This window comes from Panicum virgatum, chromosome 6N (genome assembly GCF_016808335.1).
Source record: "Panicum virgatum strain AP13 chromosome 6N, P.virgatum_v5, whole genome shotgun sequence".
NCBI classification, from domain to species: domain Eukaryota; kingdom Viridiplantae; phylum Streptophyta; class Magnoliopsida; order Poales; family Poaceae; genus Panicum; species Panicum virgatum.
The window spans coordinates 46,591,482-46,596,806 of record NC_053150.1 but is presented as its reverse complement, the minus strand read 5'-3'; positions in this window follow the sequence as shown (position 1 = coordinate 46,596,806).

Genomic DNA, 5,325 nt, shown 5'->3' with positions numbered 1-5,325 from the left:
AAAGTAAAGAAAATATAACTACAAATTAACATAATATGTATTAAATATTGCGAGTCGTAAATGTTTTAAAAGTAGTCATCATAATCGGAATTAGCTGGATCGTAATCCTCATCATCACTATCAGCTATGTCAACATAACCAGTAGAATCCGAAGGAGGAATGTTGTCTTCACTGTCTCTGCCTAAATGTAGTCGCTCTAGTAATTATAAGTCCTGAATATTATGAACCTCATCTCCACCTTTCTCGTCCAGTTCCCTTTCATTGTCGACTTCCATTCCGATCTCGTCGGATAAGTCTATCTCGAAACTCCCTTGTAGCCCCTCTTCTTGAAAAAACTCTCTATCATTGTTGTAATCTTCGTTGTTTGGGAGAGGAAGTTTGCCGTGGGGCGATACTTTATACACAACATCCCAACCCCGAAGACGGTGGTCGGTTTGGCACGGGTATGAGAGATAATAAACTTGCGTGGCTTGTTGAGCCATAATGTACACATCATTGCCTTGTAACGTTGAATCCTGTCGAATTTCAACTAGGTCAACACTAGGGGTTTGCCTTGTTAATGTTGGATCGAACCAATGTCATTTGAAAATGACTGGAGTGAGCGGTACAGAACCATGAAACTTGAGTTCGTATATTTCTTCAACTCTTCCGTAATACTCGACTCTGTCTTGACCTAGCGTAAAAACGCCGGTATTAGTGGTTCTTCGATTGGGTCGACTCTACTCGTATCTCATTGTGTGGAAGCGATATCCGTTAACGTCATAAACGTTAAACGACTTGACCCTGTAGCTAAAACCATCGGCAACCTGTCTCAACTCGGCACTCATGAACGAATCAGTTTGGCCCTGCAAACGTATGCAGGATAGTTTGTCATATAGTTCGAGGACAATAAAATGGAATACAATTATGAATTGAAGACTACCTTCCGTTGAAACCAATAAATGAAATCGGGTTGTGAATTTCCCGCGCCATTTTTAAGAAGACTCTTCATTTCCATCGGTGTTGGAGCCCTTGAGCCACGCCAAAATTGTTGTTGAAATTCCCTGTATCAAAAATGACAAAGGGGGTTGGATGCTAAGTAGTGGAAACTTGTGAAACGGAAACTCGTGAAGTGGGCACAATGTCAAGAACTTACACAATATACGGCTCCACCTCCGAAAGGTTGGTCAACACATATAGCATGACTCGGCGCTACTCTTCCAAGTTCAAGGTCTTGTACCTCGCATCACTTGCACTTCCAAGTTGTCCTTAGAAGATGCTGAGACTCGATTCATTATCGCCAGCGTTGTAATGAGGGGGTGGATTATGCACGCTTGGAAGATTGTCACCATAGTATTTGGTAGTGAAATTTGACACCTCCTCCAGAATACATGACTCAGCAATAGAAGCTTCAATTTTGCATTTATTTTTGCATTTCGTTCGAAGAACCTTGTGACATCTCAATTGGATAGCACCAACGGTATTGCACGGGCCCCCCATCCGTGCCTCGTACGGAAGGTGTAGAAGCAAATGCTGCATCGGATTGAAAAAGGTGGGTGGAAATATCTTCTCCAGCTTACATAGCAACACAGGGGCCACTTTTTCCATGTCCGAAATGACGGCCCGAGACAACTCCTTAGCACACAGCTGGCGGAAGAAATTGCTCAACTCTGCCGACACTCGTCATATATTATCAGGGAGATAGCCTCGAACCATCACCAAAAGAAGACGTTCTATCCATATGTGGTAGTCATGTCTCTTCAGCCCATTGATTCGCATCGTAGTCAAATTGACTCCCCTCCTCAGATTCGCTGCATACCCATCTGGGAATTGTAACTTTTGGATCCACTCTAGTGCTTTCTTTTTTTGGTGCCTCGTTAGGACGAAATCCGCTGGAGTCTTCCTCCATTGTCTCCCTGGTCTCGGAGTCTTCATTTCGTATCTTGGTCTATCGCACAATGTTGCTAGATCTACTCGAGCCTTGACGTTGTCCTTCGTCTTATCAGGGATGTCCATGACAGTTCCAAAAAGAGCCTCGCCCAAATTCTTTTCAGTGTGCATGAGATCAATGTTGTGTGGAAGCAGAAGATCATTAATATAGGGAAGCCACCACAAGCCAGAGATCTGAGTCCATGAATGTTCCTCGCCATCAATGTTTTTAAAGCGGTAAGGCGAGGCGAGGCGATAGGCCACCGCTCGGATGCCTAGGCGAATAAAGCGTGAGGCGAGGCGACGCCTTATTCACTTTATTCACTCAAATATGCATACATTTACCTTCACATACATATACATTTATCTATAAAAGAAAAGAAAAATAGAGGACCACTGGGCCTAAAGGTAGAAAGGAGGCCCATCAAATAAGCCCAACCCAATTTAACCCATCTCCCACCACAACCCTACCTCCCAATCCTCTCATCCCTCCTCATCCCGCGCCGCCACCTCTGCCTCCTCCTCCTCCTCCCGCGCCGCCACCTCTGCCTCTCCTCCTGTGCCGCCACCTCTGCCTCTCCTCCAACCGCGCCGCCCGCTGCTGCCCGACCGCCTCTGCCTCCTCCTCCCCAGCCGCTGCCACCGTCGTCCTTTTCCACCTCCGCCTCCGCCGCCGCCCACCTCTGCCTCCTCCGCCGCCAGCCCCTACCTCCGCACGATGCAAGACCAGAGGAGGAGGAGGAGGAGGAAGGATAGGAGGTGGCAGCGCGGCTCTGTGCCTCTGTCCCTTGGCGGCGCGGCACTGGAACCGACGGCAAGGCGAGGTATGGCAAGGCGTCGCCGACGCCCAGAATTTTTTACCGCTCGGACGCCTAGGCGACGCCTTAAAAACAGTGCTCGCCATATCCCACAAAACTACCTGCATCATTGACCTGGAGAGCATCTATCTGAGCATGAAGCACGACACCCGTCAGCATCTGCGGTGCAGGTTCTGTAACTACGACACATTTCGTGAAGTTCTTAATGTCTCTTCTAAATGGATGGTCAGCAGGAAGGAATTGTCGATGTTTGTCGAAAGACAAATACTTGCCCCCCTTCCTCAACCAAATGAACTGCAGAGTTGCCTTGTATGTTGGGCATGGGAACTTTCCATGAGTACACCATCCGCAGAAAATGCCATACGTCGGGAGGTCATGCAGGGAGTAGTGGTACCACACATACATTCTGAAGTTTGTCTTTGTCGCTCGGTCGTACGTCCACACCCCCTCTTCCCATGCTTTGAGCAACTCATCGATTAGAGGCTCCATGGAAACACTCATTTTATTCCCTGGGTGCTTAGGAATAATTAACGACACAAATATGGTATGTCGTTGAAAGAGAACGCCGGGGGGAGATTCAAGGGGATAACGAACACGGGCCAACATGAGTACGATGCGGCCATCATACCATAAGGATTGAACCCATCGGTTGCCAGCGCAACACGTACATTACGAGCTTCTTCAGCTTTCTCACGATGAATCTCATCGAAATGAGTCCATGACTCACCGTCGGAGGGATGCACCATCTTATCAGGGTTGTATCGAACACCTTTTTTGTGCCATGTCATCTGTTTCGCGGTTTCCTCGGTCATATAGTCTTTGGATCCTCTGAATGAACGGAAGGTAACGTACGATTTTCACATGAATCGTGAGCTGCCTCTTAGGCTGACCGTCACCAGCATCCATCTCCAAGAACCTTGAGGCTTTGCATTTTGGACAGTAAGTTTCAGCCTCGTGCTCTTTCCTAAATAAAATGCACCCATTAGGACAAGAGTGTATCTGCTCATATGGCATCTTCAGTGCACTAAGAATTTTCGTCGTCTGATACATTGTCTTCGGCAGAATGTGATCTTCCGGAAGCATGCTCCCAAAAACAGTCAACATACTACCAAAGGCGTCTTGGCTCAGACCAAACTGGGACTTCAAGGCCATAAGGCGTCCAATGCCGTCCAGCTGAGAAACCTTTGTTTGGCCATGAAGAGGTTTCTGTGCCGCTTCCAACATCTCGTAAAACGCCTTTGTGCTTGCCTCTGGCTCCTCCACCTGTGATCCTTCACCGAAATGTGCCTCTTCATAGTCGTTTAACATGTCTCCAATCCCACCAGCAACATCACATTCATCGATGCGTTGCCTCACGACCTCGCCCCTCATACGATGGGCTTCACCGTGAAAGATCCACTGGGTATAGTCTGGTGTAAATCCATAATTGACAAGATGTTCTCTCATGACCTTCTTTGTCTTCTGTTTCTGATTTCCACAACTCTTGCAGGGACACCACATGAACCTCGACCCTTCGGCTTGCGCCCATGCCCCTTCCAAGAACTCGTTAGTCTTCTCAATCCATTCATTGCTCATGCTAGCTCGAGTTACCCGGCCGGTGTACATCCACTCACGGTCATCCATCTTCCAAGATGTCAGCGACTACTATCGACTACTATCAAAATTCGGCTTAGTCTAGTAGGTAAGGATATGTCCTAATCCCACCCGACCATGCGTAGATGCGGTCAGCTTCCATGATCCACTCCTATCCGAGACAAAATTTCGGCAGCACCTCCCCGCTTTTCTCCAGATACACGTCCCGAAAGGGAGATTGTGTATCTCAAGAACAACAGGGAGGTGATGCCGAAACTCTGACTCGGATCGGAGCCGACCATAGAACCTGACCCCATCTACACATCCTCGGGCTGTCCAAAGAAGCGTGGACAATTCAAAACAGATACGATTAAAGATATGCGAAAAAAACTGCATATCTCCACTCGTATCTCTTCCGAACGGGAGACGCCTAACTAGTTTACGCGATCTACGAACATGATTTCCTAAATAAACTAAAAAACATCGAAAATATACTACATCAGACTTTAAAACTAAATAAATATTTAAATCAGACTTCAAAACTAACTAAATATTTAGAAACTAACTAAACATATAAATAATATTCTAAATAAACTAATTAAACTATAAACTAAATAAATTAACAAAAACACAAATTAATTACCTTGGCGTGGGGTGTGGGGGGCGGAGCCGAGGCGGCGGTGGGGCGCCGCTGGGCCCGGTGCGGCGGCGGCGGCGGCCGCGTGCGGCGGTGGGGAGGCGCGGGGCAAGGGGTGAAGCTGGCAATGGCTGCGGGCGGGGCCCGGGCGGCGGCACGGCCACGGCCGGCGGCGGCGCGGGGCACGGGGCTGCGGGCGGCGAGCAGGGCGGCGGCGGTGGGTGGCCCGGCTGCAGGCAGCGAGGGGCCCAGTTCGGCGCGCGGGACGGCGGTGGCCCGGCCGCGTGGAGGCGACGGCGGCGGCGCGAGGCGGCGGGGAGGCAGCGACGGCGGGGCGTGGCCGGGGTGGCGCGGCGGGTCGGGGAGGTGAGCGGGGGCGCGGCGGGCGGG